This window comes from Ahaetulla prasina, chromosome 4, assembly GCF_028640845.1.
Source record: "Ahaetulla prasina isolate Xishuangbanna chromosome 4, ASM2864084v1, whole genome shotgun sequence".
NCBI classification, from domain to species: domain Eukaryota; kingdom Metazoa; phylum Chordata; class Lepidosauria; order Squamata; family Colubridae; genus Ahaetulla; species Ahaetulla prasina.
Window position 1 is genome coordinate 66,195,593 of NC_080542.1, and position 27,499 is coordinate 66,223,091.

Sequence of the window (27,499 nt, forward strand, 5' to 3'; positions counted from 1 at the left end):
CTTGGTCACTGTAATGAAGGAGAGAAGTCAACAAAAGAAGCACAGAGCTGTACAGTCACCCTCCCATTGTTTTCAGTTTTTGGCTAGCACAATCTCAGAAAATTATCAGGAAACAAGAACAGCTTTTTAAAAAATAAATAAATAAAGATTCTTATTTAATTGAATGGTGAGCCTTATATGTGTCATGTGTCCTAAACTCAAATTTTGTTCTACGTGTCTTCATAGACATCTTTTATACTTCATTGGCTGATATTTTTCTGTAGTTATATTGCTGCAAGTAATCTATTAAGGTTTAGATTCAAGATTCTCCCAGTTGTTATTCTGAAGACATAACCAAAAGCTTCAAGGCACTCCTCTTTTTGAAAGAGTAAATCTCAAGTGCTTGAAAATTCAACATGGATTAGAACTTGGCAGAAGAGACTGACCTCTTGTTTATATGACCCCTGTAAAAGACTGATGTGTGAGTTTCACAAGAGTGTACATAATCCACACAGAAGTATTGCTGAAAAATTATTGTGCTCTTCCTGTAACGTGGGGAAAACCACCAGTGATTCATAGGAATGTCTGACCCCAGGAATCAGAATTCTGTACAGACTTGAAATTATAAGTGCAAAATATGTGCTTTTGCTTGATTTTTTAAATAAACCTTTCACTACTAGGTGTTTTATATTTTTCTAAAATGTAGTTAAATGTAGTGTAGTGAAATAAATAGTTATACCATGGTCTGGGAAGGGAAAGGAAAAAGAAAATGTGTTGTTCCCAGCCCAAATAATTTTCCAGGTTAACTTGGTTGAGAGCCATTTTATCTTCTGCTGGATTTGGCTTGATGTGTTTTCAGGCAATACTTTCTTCTCCCTTCACCTAGCCTACAGTTAAGTCTCTGTAGAAAGCTTTTTTGTTGTTGCTGTTGTTGTTAAATAAGTTAAAATACCAAGGAAATAGTGGAAAAGATTCCTGTAATTTATATGTTCGCCTGGTGATGGTTTTCTGTCTGCTCTTTAATTTCTTTCACTTTGTGAAGTTTTGAGAACAAGCAGCCAGTTTTGGTTCCAGGCAAATCATCTTTATTTTGGAAGTCTTCCAATGGAGAAAAATTGAGTTTTTCCTCTTTTTCCTTTCATTGCCTTTTTGGAGGGAAGAAAAAAAAGTTGTAACTTAGAAAATATACTACATGAACTAAACAAAAGCGATTTAAGTATTTCATGACTCGGGCAAATAAAACCATCTTAAAAAAGAAAAACACCTCTCTGAATAGCTAATTGCACAATCTTAAAATCAAGAAGCTTCATTTTGATCAACTCTGAAGAGCAAGTTTATACCTGCCAGTGATGTAATTGGGGCAGGGTTGGGTTGATTTTTTTTTTTCCTTTATGCAATTCACATAGGTGTGAGTTGAATTGAGATGGGATAGGTGAGTTGAATTGAGAACTTGGGAGACAAAAGTGAAAGGAGAATTTGAAAAAGAAACATTTAGAATAAAATTAGAATTTTCAATATTATGAAGAGGTAATCACATTATTATCTCTGTTAACTGCTTTGTCTAAGAAATATAACTAAATATGATAAATATTTTAAAAGAACTGACATTATTCATGGGATCATGGAATGTGAATTTGCCATCAATTTGGCAACCTGGTTCATTTTGTAGCATTTTGGAGGTACAGTATTCTTCGTAAAACTTTGCATAGCTTGACCCTGTTTTCTTTAAGAAAAGCCTTGAAATCTTTGCACATTCAATAGAATGATTTGTATCTTCACTTGTGATCCTGATTTGAACTGATTAATTGAGTAATTATTGTGTTGTTTTCTTGACATGGATTCTTAACTCTGTGCTATTATTTTTCTGTTTCTTGTATGGTTTTGTGTTGTATTTATTTATTGTATATCAGATAGAATTGCTATGCCTCTTTAGGCTACTAAATAAATAAATATTTGCTTTTATTTAATTTTGATTTTGTATTAGTTTATTATACATTGTATAATACTCCTGAAGACTGAAACCTGCACGTGATATTTTATAAGTAATATTAAAACTAACAGATAAGTCTTTGCTCCAAGGAGCTTATAATCAAAATTTACCACTTCAGGTAAAGAAAAAAGGACAATAAATATGTAAGAGAGTTAAACAATAAGCTTCATGGAAAAGCGAATTAATAAAAATTAGGGAGCTACCATTCAATGAAACACATAATGGAGTATTCTCCTCAAATCTGTATCTGTTTCCTCTCCTAAGGAAGAGACAAAAACTGATAGTTTCACTGTAGATTACAGTTATATTTGTTTCTCCTGTTGCTAAAATGATAAAAGGTTTGAAATATCTAATTATGGAATAAGTGTTTCTCTGCTGGGGTAAACATTCCAATCTTATTTGCTTGGAATGTTTAATTTTGATAAAATGATCAATCAATATAATGTAAAAAGACCAACAGCAGATATGTAGAGTATAGAGAAGTATTCAGTGCAGATGAAATACATAATGTTTTCTCTTTTTTTCAGAATAATATAACTTTGAGTTGCCCAGGAAAGTTGATATGTAGTATCAGCACAAATGAAAAGCAATGTTTCATGGATAAATTATTGACCTAACATGCTTCAGATGTACTTGGACTGTAGGGAAAGACTGTAGTACCGCAACATTTATAATAATGCAATTTCTATTAGTTTAGAGCAGCTCATCAATTCCTTTATAAAGCTTCAGTTTGAACATCAACTCCCAAACATTAAAATAATGTAATAAATACCACTTTAACTAATACCTAATTTCCAATTATTAGTAATTACTATTTATTAATAATTGAAAAGTACTTGTTAGGTAGATAAAAATGCCATATCTAAACATCTGTCTTACTGCATCCAATCATATAACAAGAATAATTAATAATCCCATCATCCCTGAGTCATTAGTAATGACCACTTTGGAAAATCCAGGTTTAGAGGCTGTTAAGAATTTAAATGAATATGGCCAACATGTTCCTAAGTATCATATTTCCAATTTTGATATTTTTGATGACTTAATATTATTCTTAATTCTTGGTTGATTGATACTGAATCCATTGAATCCAATGCCTGTGAATAAAGTGAACAGTAATATGCTATTGAATTCTACCTTCCCTGAGCAACTCCCATGGCCATTCAGATCTAATTTACAGAAGGGACTTGCTGGAACATACTGGGAGATTTTCTAGAGAAGAAAAGGAATGTGTTACTGAATGAATGTAAAATCTGTTGTAGAATTTGGATTTTACTCAGAAATCTGTTGAATGTAAAATTTTGAATTGTTCTTCAAAGGGGTTTTATATTCTGGGTAAAATGCACATTAAGTATAAATGAACTATATATCATAAATGCCAGGCTATATTGTATGCCAAACATCTTCCAATTATTCATCTGGAGCCTTTCTCTCTTAAAAATGCTGATCTCAGTAGCGAAATTTAATGCAACAGTTCAAACTCTACTAAAAATCAAAACTGCAAGTAACCTTTTTTTCTCAATTCAGTGTGTTATAAGAGATGCATATATACAATCAACTGCCATTTCTCCAACAATAAACAAACAAAGAAACAAACCTTTACTTGCATTCTTGGGGGAAGTGGGAGAGAAAGGCAAAAAGGTTAAAAATATGTATGCATCACCCTTTCATAAATATACCATTTGAGCTTAAGTATTTTTATCAATGTTTACATTTCAAAGTAAAATCTAAAATTATATAATACTTATTGGAAAAAGTACAAATAGGCAGTCTTTAAGTCTGTAATTCTATGTATTATGTTCAAACTTTTTTTTTTGGCTAGAGAAATTAATCACAAAGAGTTTCACTAATATAATCAAATTATGATCATAGAGAGAGATGCAAATACAAAAGGAGATTAACTCAATATTGTTACGTAGCAATCTTGGATTTTCCACCATCGAGTTAAAGTATAATTAAGAGAATCACTTAAAGAGGGCAAAGTATTTTTCTTTATGTTTCAAACTACAAGGGGGAATATATTTTTCTTGCAATTCAATATTGATCATATGCAAAACAACCTTTTAATTTTGCTGTAAATTTCTAATGCATGTACAAAAACACACAATTTGTTCTGCTCTGGATCTTAAAGGTATTAATTTTCTGTACAATTAGAGGAAATTCATGTTTAATCCAATTTGCACTTTGTGAATGCAAAATATATACAGTGGGTACCCAGAGAGAACTGAATTTTGTTTTTGATTGCATTTCAGGACCTACTCCACAAAAGTAATGTGAAGTTTATTTAATTTTATTTCTACTTAAATTTAATTAAAATTTAATACAGTTAATATAATTTATTTTCAGCCATTTCCCTTTTGTCATATTAAAAATTAAACATTGTTAACATTTTTGGAAATCCTTAGGGCTATACCTAAGGTTTGTATTGATTGACTAGATTTCATCCAGGGGATTTATGAAGTGTTGAGTTCTATTCCTTTAATTTTATTCTATTCCTTTAATTAATATTCCTTTAATATTCATCATGAGTTGACCCTCCAAAGTCATTTGTATATCAGTGTTGTACAACATAGAAAAATAAGATCCCACCACAAATCTCATGGTTTATTAAAACATAATATGGCTAGCAGGACTTGAAAACCTAAACCTGAGCTACTACATTAAACATTGCCTTTACGTAGAAATATGTATCAGGTTTTGCTGAAGCTCTGAGGAATCTTGGTTTCAATAAACTCAATAAAAATAGGGAAGATGTCATGTTTGGGGTAAAACAGCATAGTGAAATAGAACATAACATTTCAAAATCTGAAGCCTTCTTACAACATAAACTTTAGACAAGAAAGTGATCCTTTTTATTGAAACTTACTTTTCTGTATTCTCATTTTTCTGCTTTATTTTACATACTCTAGATAACAGTATATAGAAACCAAAAACCTTTTCTTTTAAAATATTATCTGATAGGATATTGCTACTCTCTCTCCCAATCCATAGCTGTGCAATTTATTTATTTACTCATTTAAATTTCTCAATATTGAACTAAAAGCTTAATTTGAACTGATAAACCTTTCATTAAGCAGCAATAAAGCAAATGATGTAAAAGTTAAAACAGACATCAATTAATAAGATTCAGGAAGTGAATATCAGCTTCTAAAAATAGTTCCTTTGTAATGTTTAAAAATAATCAAATAGTAAACACTATGCATTAATGGAGAGGGAATTCTACAGTTCTGGACTTGCTACACAAAAGCTCTTATCCTTGTTGACATCAGCTGTTCTTTCTTGGCAATACTCTCAGAATACCCTTGGTTAATAAGTAGCATACTCAAATGCATACCTTGTTTTAATTAAGTTCATTAGAATGTTAAAGTAAAATCTGATTGGATCCTTAATCATCGTCATCATCTCCTCCTCCTCCTCTTCCTCCTCCTCATCTTCCTCCTCCTCCCATGTCTAGATCAAACTTTAAACTGCCAGAATGAAGCCCCCTCCTTGGCTTTATCATTGCTCCAAAATAAGTCATTATTAGTACATGTTTCTGGTATAGCTGACATACCCGCAGATGGGCCAGGCTCTGTGTCTCTCCACATTCACATAGTGTGTTGTGCCTCCAAATAGTGTAAGGGAAGTCAAATCCTTAAGCCATATTCTCCTTTAATGTTATTCCTTGCTCAGTGGTCTCCTTCTTCCATTTTTTAAATCCAATTTTGTTCTTGTTGTATCCTCAAGAATGTTTGTTCTTGCCATAAAGCTGTTCCTCGATCTGATCTTTGGTGGTGCAATGCCATTGAGATAATATAATATCTCAATTGATGTAGATTTGAGACAACCGGTCACTAAACATATTGTTTCACTATGGCAATATCAACTTGTTGATGGCAATATTTCATGTGTGCAGATGCGCCCCACACTGGAGCAACATACTCTGCTGCAGAGACACTCAACACCAAAGCTGATGTGCACAGTGTAGATGGTTGAGCTCCCCATGTGTAGTTTATCAATTTTCTGATGATATTGTTCCTTGAGCTGACTTTAGGCTTAGTGTTCAAGCAATCCTGTCTTTTCACAATTGAATTTCATTTTGTTAGACAGGCCTAGTGTTCAAATCTGTTGAGATTCTTCTGTATCTTGAGCCTATCTTCTGCAGTATTAACTATTCCTGCAAGCTTGGTATTATCCATAAATTTTATGAGTTCTCCTTCTATCCTCTTGTCTAAATCATTGATGAAGATATTGAAGAGTACTGGGCCTAAGACATAGCTTTGGGATACTCTGCTGCATACTCTGCTGCATACTTCCCACCATGTAGATACAGTTCTGTTATGACCTTGCTTTTAGATGTTCACAAATTCATTGCTTGATTATTTTTTCCAGAATCTTCTGATAGGTCTGTAGTTTTCTGGATCCATTCCCCCTCCCCCCACCTTTTTAAAGATGGGGACTATGTCAGCCCTTTTCCAGTCATCTTGTAGTTCTCCAGGATTTTGAAAGGGTTATGGTTCAATGGTTCTGAGATCAAGTCTGCTAATTCCTTCAGAACCTTGGGATGTAATACATCTGGTCCTGGTGATTTGAACTCATCAGAGTGGATAGATGTTCTCTTACAATTTTCTTGCTTATTTTGACTTACATTCCTAATCTGAATTTTACAGTTTTTTTCTGATAGGTTGGACTTTCTTTTTTACTTTTGTAAACAGATGCAAAAAAATTAGTTAAGCAATTCTGCTTTCTTCCTGCTGCTCATCATTTTCTTCCCTTTTTCTCCCATTAATGAACTAATCAAACTTTTGTCATAAGCATTTGTTCATTTTGAATCTTAACTTTCCTGACTTCACCTTCACAGGTTCAGGTTGTTTGCTGAACTTTACTTTAATTATGTGCCCCTCTTTCTATTTTTTATACTTGTCCTTTTTGTCTTTCAATTTATCAGACAGTTCTTTGTGCAGCCCTGCTTGTTTCTTTTAAGATCTCTTATTTTTCTTCTTTATTGGAATTTTGCCAGACTGGGTTTTTATAATCTTACTTTTCAAAATTTCCCAAGGTTCTTGGGTTGTTTTCCCCTTGAGAATTTTCATCTATGGAATCTTTTCCAAGCTGTCTCTAAATTTATTGAAATCAGCTCTCTTAAGTCCAAGACTCTAAGTTGACTTTGTTCTATTGCTTGTGCTAGCATAACATTAAATTCCAATACAGTATGATCATTCCCCCTAAGGTTCTTGAACTTCAGTGCCTTCTATCATTTCATCTCTGTTAGTGAGAATTAAGTCCAGTGTGCATGACCCTCTAGTTCCTTTCTCTACCTTTGGGGAGAGTTGTCTGCTAGGTTTTTCAGGAATCTGTTTGAGCTTGCACTAGGTGCAGAATTTGTCTCCCAATGTCGGCTGGCGGCTCCCAGGGGAAGGGCCTTCTCTGTTGGAGCACCTACCCTCTGGAACGAACTTCCCCCCGGTTTGCACCAAATATCTGACCTTCGGACCTTTCGCCAGGAATTAAAAACTTACTTATTTATCCAAGCGGGACTGGCCTGATTTTAAATTTTTTAAATTTTAAATTTTAAATTTTGTAATTTTATATGGGGTATTTTTAGGTTGGGTCAATTGACGGTTTTAATTCGGCCATTATCGAATATGTATTTTAAATTGATATTTTAATTTTGTATATTTTTATTGTTTTTTATGTATGGCTGTACACCGCCCTGAGTCCTTTGGGAGAGGGGCGGTATAAAAGTTTAAATAAATAAATAAATAAATAAATAAATAAATAAATAAATAAATAAATAAATAAATAAATAAATAAATAAATAAATAAATAAATAAATAAATAAATAAATAAACAAACAAACAAACAAACAAACAAACAAACAAACTTGGAATGGCAGAGGAGTTGAAGGTCTATTCTTGCCTGTAGTACCCTTGGTGGTATGCTTAGAGGACTTACTACCAGGATTATGTGCCCTGCAGGCTCTGGTGGAACTATCAGGTTGGTCAATATCTGGGGACAGGTCAGGATCCGCCATGAGTCAACAACCTGCCTTGGCAACAGCGATCAGTTTAAGACCAAAACCTTAGCACTGAAAGGTAGACCAGAAGGCAGAATTGCCTGCCTAGCGTCACTGGAGGTAAAAAAAATAAATCTCTGAGGTAAAGTTGGCACAATAGCCAATTAGTCCTCCCAGCGCTGCTGCCGCTCACCGAGCTGAAACTGTCTGGTGACCGTTAAGTTTTGGCACGCAATTTCAAATTAGTCTGTTAGCACAGCTGGAATTCAGCACGAGAGTGGCAACCCTGCTTTCCCAGCGCCTGCCCAAATGGCAGTCCATAACCACAATGCGCAGTATCTAAAGCGACTCCCTCAGTGCTGCTTCACTGGGTCATTCCCAAATTTCAGTGGGACAGTGAAGCCAACTTTCCTTTCTGCCGGCTTGACTTGCCAATTAAAAAGTGAATAATTAACAATGGCGCGAGAGTGGATATCAGCTCTCACAACGCCCCCATGTTCCAATCACTCACAGTTGGTGGGAGGGTCAATAAGACCCTCTCCAGGCGCTGCCATGGGTGAATCAAGCTGAGGAAATTGGCACAAAAACGCAATTGTTCTCCCAGCGCCACGAAGCCTCAAATTCTTAGAGTTTACCATGGCAGACTGGGCAGTGACTCCGGAGCTGCCCACTGGATTGGAGCAGTAATAGTGGGGGTAGTTATACCAGCAGACTGGGAAACCAGCTCACCCACCGGTGGCAAGTCCAGTGAGAAAGCAATCACTCGCTGTCTGGAGGAGCCCTGGATGGGCAGAACTCAGGGCGCTCCCAGATGTAGTCCTGGGCAGTGGCGGTCGGCCTGGAGCCCCAGGGACAACCACTGGCAGCAGACCGTATTCAGCCCAAGGCTGTGTTGGCTGACAATTCCTCAATCACAAAGTTTTTCTTCAGCTCCACCATTGGAAAATCCAATTTGGAATATCTATCTATCTAATTGCCAGAGCAATGATACACACATCTCTCTAGCTAAACTGAGTGAAAAAAACTGAAGGTCAGCTGAGTAAAGGAGGTGTGGTCAACAAGAAGGAAAAATCTACACTCAGTCTTTGGCAAATAGATGAGAGATAACCCATGCTTGGATTATCCAAGCAGCGCATTGGAAAATAAACCAACTGCCTACTGTAACATTTCTGTAGAACTTTGTAGAAAGCAAATGTAAAGACCATTTTTTGGAAAATACAAAATAATAATTATAAAATAATAATTACAAAATAATATAACAAAATAATCAGAACTAGAAGCTTATTTAGTTCATTTGCACTGTGTTTGATAATAACACGGTCTTTCAAACTGGAGTTACAGTATGGTAATATCTTCCATGATCAACAGCTTGTTCTACTTAGCATCTGAAAAATATTATTTAATGCCATAACTATTCTTTGTTGTTCTAATTCCTATCATAAGAACTGTGGTAGGAATTATCTATAAGAAAATTATCTGTAATTTTAGTCTTGTATCAAATGTCTTCTTTATGAGAATCAGGATATGATGAAGAAGAATTCTAATATTTATCAGTTTGTTAGAATATTTAGAACATTAGAAATAAGCAAAACAAAATATCTTTCTCCTGAACTCTCTGTGATACAAGAATGATTTTTTTCAACCTTTTTGTTGTCCAGAGGGAAATCTTATATCGCATATTCCTGTGAGGCGTCTTCACTGCTCATTTAAATTCCTGGAAACTTGGCTTTCTACATGACTTTGAGGATTGTAGGGCTTTCAGTATTCAATTGTTTAAGTGTTTCTTCAACTGCCTTAGCAAACTAGTAAGGCTGTAATTATGAGTCTAAATAGTAATTAAAACAGTGAAAGGCTTGAGCAAAGTCAGGAACAAAAATAAATATCTTTTTACTTAGTAAAACACATTCCATGGTTTACTATGTGATGCTAATAACAGATTTTTTTAAAAAAAAACCTTTTCCTTTCTAATTTCATACCAATATTATATTACAAATTATTAGAAATGGATCAGACATGTTGATGGTGGATACTTCTCATTATTGGAGTACATAAAGTTCAGTTCAGACATATAAAGTGACTAGAAGTTATAGTTATATGTCAGAGTAAAAACAAGCCTTGAACAGGCTCATTTCCTCCTATTATACAATCCTGTTTGTATCGTGCCCATGACACGTGCACAAGGGCACGATATGAACCGGTAGTACAAATAAGTAGAACTTACCCCTGGCCAGTACATTTTAAAAAAAATAGCAGGAAAAACAGATAGTAACAAGACCTGGTAAAGTGACTAAAAGTAAGAAAGTTGAAAAAAAAGACAGGGCTAATTTTGGCTACACAAGATCAAACCTTAAGGACAAATGCATACAAAGCCAGAACTGAAAAGAGAGCACTAGACAGCAAGTGCCGCCTGTGCAAAGAAGCTGAAGAAACAATGGACCATTAGTTGGCTGCTGCAAGAAAGTTGCATAGACTGACTAGAAACAACAGCATGATAAAGTAGCAACAATGATGTATCCGTAAGATATATATTTGTTTGCCAACAAGACATGGTGGGACCATGAAATAGAGAAAGTAATAGAAACAAAAAAGCTAAAACTCTGGAGCTTTAGAATTCAAACAAAGAAGCTTCAGCCCAAGCTGAAACTTGACAATTAAAAAGGCTGGATAGTACCTGGAGACAGCAGAATAGAAAGGAAAGAACTAGAGAAAAATCACAAAATACAAAGACTGCAAATAGAAGTAGACTGTTGCAAAGGAAAGGAAAGGTATCAATAGTAATAGGAACCTTTGGGGTGGAATCTCAAAACATCTGGAGCACCACGTGGCATTGATACCATTGGCACTGATAAAAAAGATGGACTTTATAGGTGGACAAAAGTGCCAAATCCAGTCTAAATATCTGGCTGACTATGTGACCAACAACAAGAATAATAGTATGACTCCATGAGAAAAACAGGACTGGTTTGCTACATGTAATATGCAGATTTGCACACAAACTGTTACAGTCTCCAGAGAGACTTGTTTATGGGACATATTTTAGAAAAGCATAACAGCGCAATCTTGCTCTGTGGTATGCACAGTCAGAATGCAAGTTGCAGAGTGGCTCCATAAGCACCACTTCTCACTAACATAGCTGCACTGGATGAGATAAAGTGTTGTTTATGTGATCTACTGTATTGTGGGTGTGTCTTTTCCATAATTTCTACAGGATGACCTAGCATGGAATGGGACAACTCACTACAGCCAACTCACCATGGCTGCAGTAGGTTTTTGAAAATGCCTGTATATTCCTATATACTTGTGATAAACACATCAGTGAATAAGAAGACCATTGAATTTTTAATTAAAAAAGAATGAAAAGTACCATCCATGGATAAGCCAATTGTAAAAAATATAACATAATGAAAAATTTGAGAGTTGGCTTATTCAGATCAGCTTATAAATACTATATATGGTACTATTCATTATATGCTAAACTGCAAAATATAGGACGTAAGAAGCATAAATATATTCTAAACTTGTTTCAGAATAAAATTTAAGATGGACCAAAACCCAGTCCAAGAAGATGAAATGCAAGAAAAATCCAGTACCACAAATGCAATGAATCCCCTCCATATAGCAGTACAATGAATTTGAATTATTAGCTGAGGTTTTCTTCAGTAAGGCCTGAAGGTTTTCAGACATAAATTAAATAAAAATGTGAGGAAATATTATTTCTACAGTAGAAAAGGTATGATAATCCAGAATGCAATGTTTATCACAAAAATTAAGAAACTATTACTGTCATAACTACAGTATTGCACTTTTTAATTCAGGAACATTTAATTAACCCATAAGAAATTTTTGTATGCTTAACCTTTATTTGTGCATGTTTGTGTGTCCCCCCCCCGTGCGCACACTGAGTTTTACTTTTATGTTTTATATACTGTGTCACTCTCCAGTGCAACTGAAATGTCCTCTCCCTCCTCCTCCTTCTTTTCTCTCTGTCTCTCTTCTCTAATTGAAAATATGGAAACAAAAGATGGAAGAAGAGTTATGATAAATAACTGGTTTTAGTGGTTTGGTCAGATATTTCAACATTGCCTTCAGCAAAGACATAAGAGATTGCTTAAATTAATAACTGGTTTCTTGAGTCACGTTGAGACAAATTCTAACCCCATTAAATGGGACTATGGTTGGTAATAAAAAAAAATATTGCATCCAGACAGATAGGCTAAGTCACAGACACTCTGGTGTTCCAAAACTTTTCTCTATTTTGCTTTTAAGATTTATTTTGTCTAGAATATCAATACTGTGATTTTTTTTAACTGTCACAAGACAAGAGAAGAACAGAATGTTTTGAAAAAAAGTTCAGACATGATAATCATTTGCATCGGCATGGTGCTAATCTACTCCAAACATAGACTGCTAATTTAACCTTGATTTGTACTGTGAGTGAATTTAAAAAAAAAAGATTTCCAGTTCTTCCTGACCTGTGGGCCAGAATACAGTGAATCTGAGATTGCCTTAGTTAAGCTAGATAATATTTATTATTTGTTTTGTACTATTCATTCATTCTTCCTCTGCAAATTGTATTGATAAATATCAGTGAAACGATAATATTTGTACCTACAGTGTGATTTATGAGGAGCTTTTGTACACGTAAGTTTCCACATGAACCTGAATATTGATAGTAGAACCTATATGAGAACATGAAGTTTCAACTTTGTCCCTAACTGATTTATATAGGATGAGCTATCTGTTACAATATATGGTTTGAACAGGTTCCTACAGTGAGGAATTTTGGACAGATTATTGATTCTTAGTATGTAAATATTGTTCTTTCAGCACTTCTGGACCAAGGGGAACATCTGTGTGGCACAATAAACTCCAGATGGCTATGCATTGTGATTACTTCCTTATAGATTTGAAACTTTTACTTATAGATAATAGTATTATAGTGCAGATTGTGGATCCTGTCACACACTTGGCTTCTCCATAAGTGTACTAATTTCTGGGTTTAAAGAGCATTTGGAAAACCAGATATGAAAACTGAAGTTGTGTATTATATGGACATACATCTAAGGAACATATCTCTTCTCTAATCTAAAGAGGAGAAAGTTAATATTTGTTTTCTGGGTGACAAATCTTATTAAAAGGCATGTGCATTCATGAGCTGAAGCCCATTAATCAGATTTCTTTTTTGTGGGTCAGGAAGAGCACATTAATTAACATAGTTACCCTCCCTTATAGGGGGATTCTAAGCAGTCATTTCTGTGGTTTAAAATCAGGAATTCAAATTTTAAGTGATTTCACTTTGTTCCTTCCACTGTCCCATTTAATATAATCTCATGTTGAATTTGTAGTATTTTCCCTCAAAATCTCCATAATTTTATCTTTTGATCAAAATCATATAAGCACTTTATATTTTGGAATTCTTTTTGTATTTATCTTATTTACTGTGGTACATGCCATTCTGCAGTTCTTTAAGGAATATAATCCATTACAGTAACAAAGAATTAATAGAATCTTTGAAATAATTACAATCAACAAGAACAAAAACATGCAACTACAACCCAGAGTACAGTTTGTAAGTTACACTAGCACCCCTCTCATTTTTTAAAATCTATATATCATTGATGGGGGCAATGATCTAGATGAAATTTCATTCTAAAATAATCCCATTCACTGAGCACACACACACACGGATACACACACGCAATAGTTATGTGTGCATTTTAGGTAGGAAATTTTAGCAATTAAATATAGTCCCCTGTTAAATTATGTAAGGCAGTTTGATTAAAAGGATAACAGAATCCCAATTTTATCAGCGTTATCACCTTTAATAATTGTATTCAAAGCCAGTGGCAAAATATTTTTCCTATCTGTTTCTGTCCCCAGCTTCTCAGCTTGTTTTGGCTTTCACCATACTCATCTCTTCATCTTCTTTAGTCATGCCTGCTCTTTTTCCCTAATGCCTTACCACCATCTGTTGCTACCTCTGTACCATGCCCAACTTTCCTAATATCCATCTTCTTTCTTTTACAATTTGTTTTCTCTTTCCTTTCTCCTTCGCTCTTTCCTCTTCCTCACTTCACTGTATGATCATCTTCTCCCTTGCCATCATCTCTTCTATCCATTATTTCTTATTTTTCTAGACATCATATACTAAACTTTTATTGTTGTTGTTGTTTATCTTTATTCATTAAACATGAAACTCAGTCAATTCAACATTCAAAAAGGCTCACAAATACCATTGACAGGTGCTGATGGTTGATACGAGTTTCTGCCAGCGTCCTAGGTATCAACCAAGTATCTTCTTAAGATATATGATGTTCCAAGTAGCTGGTGTTATTGCAGAAAGCTGCAATTTGTTGATGTATCTTATAAAATTCTTGGACGTGGTACCAAGTGCCCCAATGACAATGGGTATCACTGTTACATGTTTCATCCATAGCCGTGTAGTTTCAATGGCCAGGCTGCGATAGTTCATGATTTTTTCCAGTTCTTTTTCTTCAATTCTGGCATTTCCTGGTACTGAAATGTCAATAAATTGTATATTTTGGTTTTCCACAACTGTGATATCTGGTGTGTTGTGTTCAAAGTGACGATCCATCTGTATTTGAAAGTCCCACAAGATCTTCACCTTCTCATTTTCTATAACTTTTTCCACTTTATGTTCCCATGACTTTTTGGATACAGGCAAAATAATAATAATAATAATAATAATAATAATAATAATAATAATAATAATAATAATAATAATAATAATAATAATAACAACAACAACAACAACAACAACAACAACAACAATAATATAATATATATAATAATATTATAATATATTATATATTATATATATTATATTATATTATTAATATAATAATAATATTATTATTATTATTTTCCTAATTAACTTGCTGGCTAGAAGTTGCAGGTCTGTTATTTTCCTCCTGCAGCACAAAAAAGATGTTGGCTGACTAATCTATTGCAACTACAGCTACACTCAATATTTTAAATTAACTTTAATCTTAACAATGAGCTCAATCAGTCAGGTATTGTTTTTGTAGTGAAGTGTCTCTGAGGACATAGATAAGGTGAAAAGTACCCTTGAAGTAGTTAGTGGGAGAACTCACTGCTTATGGTTTTTTTAAAAAAATAAGGTGCTGTGCTTTTAAACGCAATTTCAATTGCCTGGCTAATCAGCAACATTCCTAGTACTGTAGGGCAACTTCTTCTCGATTTGTCTTGACACCTTCCTTGTGGTCTAACTCTAATGGTACTTTTCTCTATATGACTGAATAAAGAAACATACTTCTGGCAAACACAATTTTATAAAGTAAAATTAATTTCTATAAGACTAACACCTTTTTAATTTATGTTGGAAAATCATTTTTAACTCACCTACTAAAGAATGCACATAAGAAACACATGTCTATTTCCAAACTTTAGTTAACTCATGGCCTCAAAAGATTCTTATTTTTTGTGTGTCCTATTGATATTCTTTCTTATATTCTTAGATCTAAATAGGTTTTCCAATTTAAACCAGCTTAGTGGCCATAAACCATGCATTAAGGCTTTAGAGATAGATGCAGGACAGAAAAAGCCTGGAGATAGCAACGTATTAAGTATTTAAAATTGGATTTAAAGCATGGGATACCATGCTACCAAGAAATAACCAATGTCAGTGACATAGTAGATTTATTTCTATTTATTTCATAGTAGATTTATATAACAACTGTTCCAGACATTGAGATGGAGCAGAATGAGTACTGTCCTACTTTCAGCCTGTTCAGTAGTTACAAAAATCCATCATAACTGTGTGCTTCCTTTCCTGACCTCTTTGCTTATGTTCTCCTTTGTAATGTGCAAATAAAAGTCAATTTGAGACAGGGAATGCTTGCATTTCTTTATATGGTGTCAGTGGCGCTTATTAACAGCAAATAATGTTGTGTCTAGGTCAAAGATCTGCTTGGGTTTCTCAGTGCCAAATTACCAACAAGGAATTATGTATTGGAAGTAACTCTCATATTATTTATTAATATGTGTTGTGTTTACATTGGGAATGAACATGCAGTTCTGCATTATTATGCTGACATTCTGACATAAACTCATTTTTTTTGCCTGATGCATTGCAATAATAGTTTGAGAATTCGATGGCAAATTTCTCTGGAAGTACTGAGCAGCTTGAATTTAATTACTGAATATTGTGAGCAGTAGTAATGTTCTGGCATGTAGAAATGTTGAAAAACTACAAGATTGTCAGTTCGGTTAAAAGTAAACATGCTGGTTATTGTTTCCAAATTATTGGATAGTATGTATATTTTCAAGCATTCTGGTTTTCCATTGTAAATTTGAAAATCACAGTGGACTTTCCTGTAATTTTACGAATTATTCAACACGTTTTAGTTACCTAATTGCTCTAAAAATTGAAATAAATGATAGCTTTTAGGGATTATGTGAATTCAGATTAGCCCAAGTTTGGGAAGATATTCTGTTGGGTTAATTACCTTTTTATATGCATATTGCTAGAATAATGATCCTAAGATTGTGAAGATAAATAGGAGGTGAATAGTGACGAAGTATTTGCAAGAAAATATCTAGGCAATTTTCTTTATTTGTAATATCTAGTACTGGAATATTAATTATACAATCATAAGAGTAATTAGATTTATTTTCTTTCTTATTTTAAAATAAGAAAGACACTACTGAGAAACCTGGTTTGCTTTAATTTTAAACAATTCTTTAAATTATACATTATGAGTGTTCCTTTAGATATTGGACAGATTTAATGATTCAAACAGCTAAAACTGATTAACTAGTAACTGCACTGATACTGTTACATACTTTGCTAATGAAACATCTGCAAGAAAACAACCAAGCTTAGAGAGCCCCAAAGCCCCACCAATCTAATAACTAAAATTAGTTTTAAATTGTGCCAACATCACTAGCAGAATACTTTATTTAGAACTGAGAAATATTCAAGTGATCTGTCAGGCCTGCCACAGTTTGCTCTCTCAGAAAAGTAGGACTCATGACTCCATTTAGTTGAATCAAAGGAACTTTTACTGAAAGAAACTGGTTGCAGCCAAATCAGGCAGAATCTGGTGTTCCCGCAGAATTATAAAATTGTTCTTTCCTATTCCCAATCCCTCCCCCCATGAACAGTCCCCTGACCAGCCAATGTGATGCCAGTAAGATCAGGGGTCTCCAACCTTGGTCCCTTTAAAACTTGTGGACTTCAACTCCCAGAGTCTTGCTGGCTGAGGGACTCTGGGAGTTGAAGTCCACAAGTCTTAAAGGGACCAAGGTTGGAGACCTCTGAGTAAGATGGTTTGAGAAACTTTGAGGTATGAAACTAATAACATTCCATTCTCAGGGCAAACAACATTGAAGATCCTGGTACAAGCTGGTTTGGTGATCTGGACTTCTTCTATTGTTATTCCCCCCTCCCATTCCCCCCCACCTCTGTTTCCCACCATTTGATACGCAGGTATGGATTGCTCCAAATGCCTGTCTCCTTTCTTCCCCTTTGATGGCAGGAACCCAGCAAGGCACCAAGCCTACAATGGAGAACCTGATATGATCAGCAAAAGAGATTCTGTAGATAAACTATAATAGAGAAGTTTTAAATTGTAGATGATAGTTCTCTTCCACTTTGTTTAGCCCTTCACTATCATCATCTATTAAGGATGAAATTTACAAAATGCCTACAAAACAAATATTTCTTATTATTTAGTACTAATTTAGTTACACAGAGCACATAAAAGATACCTTACTTTTTTTTTTACTGCGAGTTTACAGATCTGATCAATTACCACACATAAAATAAAAGAATATCAGTTCTTTTCTCAAATGTACAATATAAAAGCTGTGCCCTTGACTAATTGCTGCTATAGGAACAAAAACAAAGCTCCAGTATGATTCATGGAGGAGGACTTTTTAAAGGCCAATTTTTCCATGTGCAGTAAACCAAAAAGACGTTATTTAAATACAACTTGATTTTTCAAGGATTTGTGTTTTTTTCTATTTTAGCAGTATATATTATATTCTTTCAAACAGCAATTGGCAGAAGAAAGTTCAAGATGGTATTGGTTGGAAGACATCTTCCTCATGCAATGGATAGACAGTGGCTAGAATGATGATGATGATGATATTCATTCATACATTCATTCATTCATTGCTATCTACACATCACATTTAGGTTGCAATCCTTTGCATATTTGCTTATCAGGAAGTCCACATTAAGCAATAAACTTCACTGGCAAAGTGCAATGAGTGATTTACCACCACATCCCATCCCCCAAAATCAAACATTGGCTTAATATCTATAGCCTCATCTAATGAGACTTGCTTTTGAAAGAATTTTAGTCATGGGTAGCATAAAAAAGGGGAATGTAACTTTTTTCTAGTCACCCCATCATGAAATCTCATGCTTAAAAATATCATTGTGTTATGAAAAGTGAATATGTTTTTTAAGCTTCAAAAAATCATTCATGTCCTAGTCACCTCATATCTGGAATACTGTAGTGCATTGTATATGGGTTTGCACTTGAAGACCATCTGGCAGACCCAGTTATTCCAAAATACAACTCTGCTGCAAGCTGCAATGGGTACCAATTTGCTTCAGGTACAATTCAAGGTGCTAGCTATCACTTTTAAAGCCCTTCGTGGCATAGGAACTGGTATCGGAAGGACTGCTTATTTCCACTTGTCAGGGTGAGTGCATTTTGTCAATAATGTTGTCTAATGGGACCCAGGAAGTACCCTTATTCAGTTGGACTCTGGAATGATTTCCAGCCTAAGATTAATGTGGTGCCCACCTTCTTGTCATTAAGGAAACTTTTAAAGACCAGTTGTTCTTCCAGGCCTTGGGATAGGGTGGTTATAGTCCTATATTTCTGAGGAAAGTTTTTCTGGTTTATCTCTAGTCAATGTTTTGTTCTTGGAGTCAATTGTGATCAGGAGTGTGGTGGCACAGTGGTTAGAATGCAGTATTGCAGGTTAACTCTACCCACTGCTGTTCGATCCTGACTGGCTCAAGGTTGACTCAGCTTTTCAGCATTCCAAGGTCAGTAAAATGATGACCCAGAGGGCAATATGCTGATATTTATAAACTATTCAGAGAGTACTGTAAAGCACTGTGGAGTGGTATATAAATCTAAGTGTTTTGCTGTTTTATATATTTGGATTTTTTAACTGTAAGCTGCCTAGAAATTGGACAGTTTTCAAGTTTGGGGACATAAATAAATAAATGATTTAAATATAATTAAGAAACATAACATTTTTAAGTTTACAAAGCCATTTATGAACAGTTGTCAACTTTAGGTTTTATATACTTCTAGGTGCAAAAAGCTTGATATAATTATGTGTAAAATATTATTGGTTTTTATTTTTCAGTTAATAATTCAGAAAAAAAATTAAAACAAATGTGGGAATTCATTTCTTTCTGCCCTAAATCAGAATATCTATAGGAATACTGCGTTTAGAATTGTATTTTTCTTTAACTTACAATTTCTTATAACAGTATACCAGTGGTGGGTTTCAAAAAATTTTACTACCGGTTTTGTGGGTGTGGCTTGGTGGGTGTGGCAGAGGAAGGTTACTGCAAAATCCCCATTTCCTCCTGATTAGCTGGGACTTGGGAGGCAGAGAATAGATGGGGGTAGGGCCAGTCAGAATTTTTACTACCGGTTCTCCGAACTACTCAAAATTTCCACTACCGGTTCTCCAGAACTGGTCAGAACCTGCTGAAACCTACCTCTGCAGCATACCCTATGGAACTACAGTATATATTTTTTTAAATCCTGCTGAGTTGTGATTAGGAGCAAAGTTAATTTGTATTCAGGAAGAAAAAAATGTGGTCACTTTTTTTTTAACTTGGACTTTACATCATTTGTATTTGGTTTGTGTATGTATGAATTTACAATTCCAGCATTTTATGGTAAATGACATGCAGAATTGCAACCTTTCAGAGATGATTATCATGCTTATAAAAAAGTGAGCAGATGATTGATTTGACTGTTGCCCTCACAACATTCAGAAAATGACAAATATTATCTAAACATTATCTAAATAAAGAAGGTATAATTTCTAAGTTAAATCCTCCCACAACCCTTGCATGGGTGTTATGTGTATGTGTTTATTCTCTGTCTCTTTCCTTAAAAATTGGCTCCTCTGTTTCAGCAAAAGGCAAATCTTGATTTAACTTTGCAACAACGGTTCTAAAAAACTTAAAAAGCTTTTTAAATGTAAGACTCCCTACAACTTTGAGAAGAGCAGTGCATTTCATATGATAATTAGACATGGAAAAATAAAGACATTTATTTAATAAAATAGAAAAAGAAAAAAGAAAAAATATCTTCATTGACTTTTTCTACATGGTTAAAAACTCACAAAATTCTGCTATAGGTTTTCTGCTGTAATGATTTTCATTGGAATATGATAAATAAAATAAAGTTTTCTTTTGTATACTTTTAAAATTACCTGCATTTCAAGAGACAATGAAAAGTCACGAAAGCAGAATACCTATACAGTATTATTTCTCCTAGACCTGTGATGGCGAACCTATGGCACGAGTACAACAGGTGGCATGCGGAGCCGTATCGGTGGGCATGTGAGCTCAGCTCCAGCGCACATGTGGCGCTGGCAGCTGATTTTCGGGCCTTCTGGGCCCAAAGGAAGTTTGGAAGTTGGCTTCCAGAAGTCGGCAAACAGGCAGTTTCCAGCCTCAAGAGGGCCTCTTGGGGGGAGGCCATTTTCACCCTCCTCAGGCTCCTAGAAAGTCTCTGGAGCCTTGGAAGAGTGAAAAATGGGCCTTCCAATCCCACTGGAGGTTGGCAAATGGGCTGTTTCTGGACTCTGGAGGGCCTCCGGGGTGGGAGGCCATTTTCACCTTCCCAGACTCCTAGAAAGAATCTGGAGCCTGGGGAGGGCAAAAAATGGGCCTACCATGCCATCACGTTCCAAAAGCAGGGTGAGTGCAGGGGGGGTCATATGTGCATGCATGGGGGGTGAGGCATGTAGAATTATGGGTGTGGGCACACATGCGTACGACACACACACACCCGTGCTCCCCCCACTTTTGACACATGATAGCAAAAAGGTTAGCCATCACTGTCCTAGACTATCAGAAGCAGATTAAGATCTCTTCACTTGATTGAATAGATTCAGTTGATAGATATAAGATTATAGTAAAGTTGCTGTCAAGCACCAGGTAAATCAGGAAATTCAAGCAATTCAAATAAGTACAAAGTTTTTATTACAAGCTTAAATTTTCTACAATAATCTGATCAACTAATTATTTACAAGAATCTGTAAATTCTTGTAAATTTATTACAACAGAAAACCTATAGCAAAATTTTGTGAATTTTTGACCAAGTGGGAAAAGTCAAGAAATACATTTTTTTCTTCTTTCTTTTTCTATTTTATTAAATAAATGTCTTTATTTTTCCATGACTAATATGCAAGAGATAAGACAGGTATTCAAGATGGACTGGACTTAGATCTCTTGTAGGCGTGCAGGGACTCATGATTTATGACACGTTTGACCCCTGCCTCAGGCTCAGCCTGGTCATCTCCTATAGTTGCAATTATTTGATTTAAACTGTTGGCTAGAATGGAAACAGTGCAATTGAAGCAGTTATTTTTTTTTAAAAAAGTGTGAATTTGTGACATCTACTGTATAGCAATGTCAAAGTAGTATGTATTTTAATCACCAACATGAATGACAGATCAAAAGGGAAAAAAACTCTTACTGTACATAAATCAGTTCACTATAATTAATTCATAATAACCAACATAATAAAAGCAATATTTACAACTAAAACAAATAAAATCCAATAACGATATCTATTAAAGTAACGCCCTGTAATACTGCAGAGTACATATATATCTGTATTTAATATAGCGATATTAAATAACAAGAATAGGGTAAGATAACTACACTGCCTTCACCCATTAGTTAAATGTAAAAGGCCCTAACTTATCAAACTGTCACAGATACTAAGGAAAGGAGGATATTAATCAGGGATCAGGGTCAGGTGTTTGAAAGCCTGGGTGGCTTGAACAACGAACAAAAAGAATACTCCCAATCACATGAATATCAGAAAGCGCACAGGATTGCAGTGAAAAATAAGGAAGTACCGGTAGATACAGGCGCAAGTATGAATGTAGATGTTCTAACTGAAGGAGTTTAAACAATGTATTTTGAAGTATGTTGTGGTTTGAATAGAATGCTAGTGAAAAACCCCTATTGAATACATATAGTTGTGTTAATTGCTACCAACCTGCCTTCCATTGAGGACCTGTATACTGCACGAATCAAGAAGAGGGCCGTGAAAATATTTACAAATCCCTCACATCCAGAACATAAACTTTCAACTCCTACCCTCAAACCAAGGCTATAGAGCACTGCACATCAGAACAACTAGACACAAGAACAGTTTTTTCCTGAAGGCCATCACTCTGCTAAACAAATAATTCCCTCAACACTGTCCCTCAACAACAGATTTACTAAATCTGCACTACTATTAATCTTCTCATCGTTCCCATCACTAATCTCTTTCCACTTATGACAGTATGACTGTAACTTTGTTGCTAGCAATCCTTATGATTTATATTGATATATTGACCATCATTTGTGTTGTAAATGTTGTACCTTGATGAACGTATCTTTTCTTTTATGTACACTGAGAGCATATGCACTAAGACAAATTCCTTGTGTGTCCAATCACACTTGGCCAATAAAAAAAAAATCTATTCTATTGTATTCTATTAAGCCCTGCTAAAGTGAAACTAACCTTTAGTTGACCCTAACTATTAACTTCAAGTGTTTTGGAGGGAAACTTAGAACATTCATATTTGGGCAGTCTTTTTCAAGTATTATGATTGGTTGAGGCCCTAAGGGCCTAGAATATAAATCACAGGAATTTGCCTTATTCAGAAGTTCCAGTTGAGTCAATAAATGCTGTTGTATCTATGCTGTCTGTTCTTGCCTTCTGCAGCACACAACATAATACAAGACATGAAAATAATTCGTAAAATACAGAGCAGCCCAAATGAAGAATGAGAAGACAGATGAATTGGAAATTTCTTCTAGGCCCTACTGCAGTAATCTAGGTATAAAATGATCAAACCATTTAAAATCACTATCTCTTCCATCAAAATTCTTGGAAGTGTATGAATATCCATCAAATGTTGATTTACAACTTGCACTGGTAAGATCAATAACTGAGTGCAAAATAAAATAATATCAACACATTTTTGGCAAACAGAGTATAGGAATCATAGACACAAATAGGAGGACACAACAGAGTAGGAAGGATAACCAGGTCAAAATATGACAATCTCTGTGATAAGATGACTTTAAAAAATTATTTGAGATACTAGTCCACCAGCTGCAAGGGGACATGACTAGGTTACAGTGATGACTGATATGCCTATGGAAGATCTGAAATACCAAGTTAGAGATGATCATGGAGAAAATGAAGCCGACAGCAATTTTAAGGCATATAATCAATCAATCATCAAGATTTTCATTAACTAAACTGAGAATACCATTTAAAGAGAGTGGCTTTACTTTGTTTGATTGGCAAAATTATAATTGGGCTTATATTTTATCAGTGTATGTGACATACACTGGGGCCGGGATAGCTCAGGCAATAGAGAAGCCTGTTATTAGAACACAAAGCCTGCAATTACTGAAGGTTCGAGCCCGGCCCAAGGTTGACTCAGCCTTCCACCCTTTATAAGGTAGGTAAAATGAGGACCCAGATTGTTGGGGGGGCAATAAGTTGACTTTGTAAAAATATATATATATACAAATAGAATGAGACTATTGCCTTATACATTGTAAGCCGCCCTGAGTCTTCGGAGAAGGGCGGGGTATAAATGTAAACAAAACAAACAAACAAACAAAACAAACATAAAAAATTAGTGCCATATAATTTTCTATGGACTGCATTGTAAAGCTATTATTTATTATCTTTTCAGTCATGGCAAATTCTTGGAACAGCACTGAGTAGAAAAACTCATTTATTTCCAAGAGTGAAATTTCTTGGACTACAAGAAAGCTTTGGATTGCAAATTGGATTTTTATAATGAGATTTATGACTATTTATCCTTTGGATTAAAGAAAAGTAGAAAAATTCTACTTTAAAAATATGTGATTAAATGTTTTCTTGAAAAGTATGGAAAAAGCTAGGATACTGAATTTAAATAAATTATTATGTGATGACAACTTTAAGGATATGCTAACTTCAAACTTAATTTGGGAATTTTTGGAGGTGGCATCTGTACTGGCACTGGGGCTGAAGAAGAGGCCCAGAGCTTTCAGCATTTTTGGCCAGTTGAATCCTCAGATCTCTACTTCAGCCCACTGCTGCTACCATCTCAAGCTCCCTACATTGCAGTCAGCCACCCCAGTGGGAGAAATGTCATGCAGTTTGGAGAAAGGCAGGTGCAAGATTTTGAAAGGTCTCAGAAGCCTTCTGAAGCATTAGTGAAAGGACATGTGCAATTTGAAGAATGTTACATCTTGCCTGTGGAAGAAGGCCTAGTGCTTTCAGCAATTGCCAATAATATGGCCCAGGCTGAGCTTGCCTCATCAGTAGTAGGGAAAAGGATAGCAAAGGTCAGCTGGGTGTGGCAGGACTGGTAGAGTACAAAGTGACCGAGGCAGCTGGGTCTTTGCATCTGGCTTTGGAACAGCTGGCTGCCACATGAGACTTGAGGCAATACTCCTTGGCAGAGGACCTTTGTCGGGGGCATTGCTGCTCAGGTAGAGGCCCAGGGCAGCAGTGCTTGGCTGAGACTACTGAAGGCCCAAGGCCTTTACTTCCATCTCAATATTGAAGTGCATAAGTAATCATTCACTTATGACCACAGTTGTGACCAGTATTTCCTTCACTAAACAATGTGTTTGTTAAGTGAGTCATGCTTGGTTTTACTACCTTTCGGCTATATCGGTGATGGCTATCCTTTTTGCCATCATGTGCCAAAAGCAGGGGTCGCACGGGTGTGTGTTGCACACGTGCATGCCCACATCATGTGCCGAAAGCAGGGGTCGCAGGGATGTGTGTTGCGCGCGTGCATGCCCACACCCATAACTCAATGCGCCCCATACATGCACATATGCCTCTTCGTGCTCGCACTGCTTTTGGCATGTGATGGCATGGTGGCCCCAGTAGACCAATTTTTCACTCTCCCCAAGCTGCAGAGGTTTTCTAGGAGATTGGGGAGGACGAAAATGGCCTTCCCCCCTCCCCGGAGGCCCTCTGGAGGTTGGAAATGGCCCATTTCCCGACTTCCGGTGGGACCAGAAGGCCTGTTTTTTTGCCCTCCCCAAGCTCCAGAGGGTTTCAAGAACCTAGGGAAGGTGAAAATGGCCTTCCCCATCCCCCAGAGGCTCTCCAGAGGCAGGAAACAACCCATTTCCTAACTTCCAGTGGGTCCAGAGGCCTGAAAATTAGCTGGCTGGCATGCGCTAGAGCTGAGCTAGGGCAACACTTGCATGCCCACAGATATGGCTACATGTGCCAGGTTCGCTATCATAGGGCTATATCATTAAGTAAACCAGGGTTCCTCCATTAACTTTGCTTGTCCAAAGCCTCCATTTATTTAGTGACCATCTGAAATTATGACAGCACTGAATAAAGCTGAGATGACTGAGCCTTGGACTCTCCAGTTACATGATAAAAATGGTGTCACAAATAGTAATCATGTGACCCAGTATTCTGCAACCATTGTAAATATATTCCAGTTGCCCAGTGCCCAAATTTTGATCATGTACAGTATCTCACAGAAGTGAGTACACCCCCTCACATATTGTAAATATTTACTGTAATTTACTTTTCATATGACAACATTGAATAACACTTGGCTACAATGTAAAGTAGTGAGTATGCAGTGTAAATGTGTGGCCCCCTCAAAATAACGCAACACAAAACCATTAATGTCTAAACTGCTGGCAACAAAAGTGAGTACACTCCTAAGTGATAATGTCCAAATAAAGTCCAAAGTATCAATCTTTTGTGTGGTCATTTACACTGTTATACAAGCTGTATACTCACTACTTTACATTGTAGCCAAGTGTCATTTCTTCAGTGTTGTCATATGAAAAGATATACTTAAATACCTAAGTTTGGGGTGCACAATGTGTTTTGCAGGCCTGCAGAGTGCTCCTGGGGGCTGAGGAAGACAAAAATGCCCTTGTTTTTGGCCTCCCAACACCCACCCCCTGCGTCACATTTTTGTCCTCTCCGGCCCCCAGGAGCACTCTGCAGGCCTTCCAAACACTCAGCGCTCTGTTTTTGCAAAAACTGGGCCCATTTTTGGTCTCCCAAACCCCCACGTGTCGCGTTTTTGCTTTCCCCAGCCCTAGGAGCACTATGCAAGCCCCATTTTTGAGAAAAAAGGGCCTGTTTTGATGAAAACAGGATGCATGAGGCGGGGTTTCAGGAGGCCAAAAATGGCTGCATTCGGTATATAAAATGCACCAACATTTCCACCCTCTTTTGGGGGGGGAGTGTGTCTTATACTCTGAAAAGTACGGTATTTATAAAATGTGAGGTGATGTACTCACTTCTGTGACATATTGCAACTGTGGAGAGTGCAACGCTTGGTCATGTCATCTTTTTTCAGTGCTGTCATCATTTCAAATAGTCACTAAATAAACAGTCATAAGTTAACAACTATCTTTCACTAAGCCTTATAAATTTCCAAGAACTAGATTACAATTATACATTAGAAGCTGCCTCAGGGTTGTAAATATCTTCATTAAAAGCTTAATGTCTACTATTAACTGAAGAGATGGATGCCGGAGAAGCTGAAAAATGTACTACATTTTTCTAAATACAATGTATTATTGTATTGTAATATTGTATTTTAAATGTACTATTACTATAAATAAATTTTCCTGAAAAATGTACTATGGTAATCTCCTCTATTTTTCTATAAAAATGTTTGTGATATGTTGTGATTTTTTTTTCCTCCTCAACTTTAACTTTCCTGGGAGAGTTGGATGCTTGCAGCTGTGCAAATTGGCATGCTGCTGCTTCTTCAACAACAGATGGTTCTTACTGAAATGCTCAATAATACAGTTGTGTTCTGGCCAGATGTTGGAGCATCTTCAAACTCATAAAAACAATGTTTTTTTAATTCCATTCAATTCTTTGTAAATTAATTTTACACTTTTATTGAAGTATTGCACATTTCAACTTGAAATGTTGCGCATCTGAATGAGCAACGTATTTCTTTACTTGCTTCTTTCATCTTCTAGCCTTAAAAATGCAGTTTTTAAAAATGAAGTTGTAGGAATTGAGGTGGTTATCTCCCCAGACTCTCTTTTAGTTATGTTATTTTTTTCCAATGCATCAATGAGGTTATAGTACTCTTTTCATGTATTGTCTAGCAGACCCAGTATTGGATCTGCTCAATTGTCTTCAGTTTCTGGTTGACTCAATTACTTTCAACCAATGTATATCAACCCTTAGATTGACAATATTAATTCTAATAAAGGAGCTCAGGGTTGACATGAAGTGTCCTTGGTGCTCTCT

At 35.7% G+C, this 27,499-nt stretch overlaps 1 protein-coding gene and 1 long non-coding RNA gene across 6 annotated transcripts in view; both read left to right on the forward strand.

The window, feature by feature from the left end:
• EGFR (epidermal growth factor receptor) overlaps window positions 1–27,499 on the forward strand; it is a 156,417-nt gene that overhangs the window by 1,153 nt on the left and 127,765 nt on the right. The window lies entirely within an intron of this gene.
• Window positions 4–27,370, forward strand: LOC131198826 (uncharacterized). Its single transcript, XR_009155167.1, has 3 exons — window positions 4–1,506; window positions 22,949–23,063; window positions 23,937–27,370. It is a non-coding gene; the product is annotated as an uncharacterized LOC131198826 (long non-coding RNA).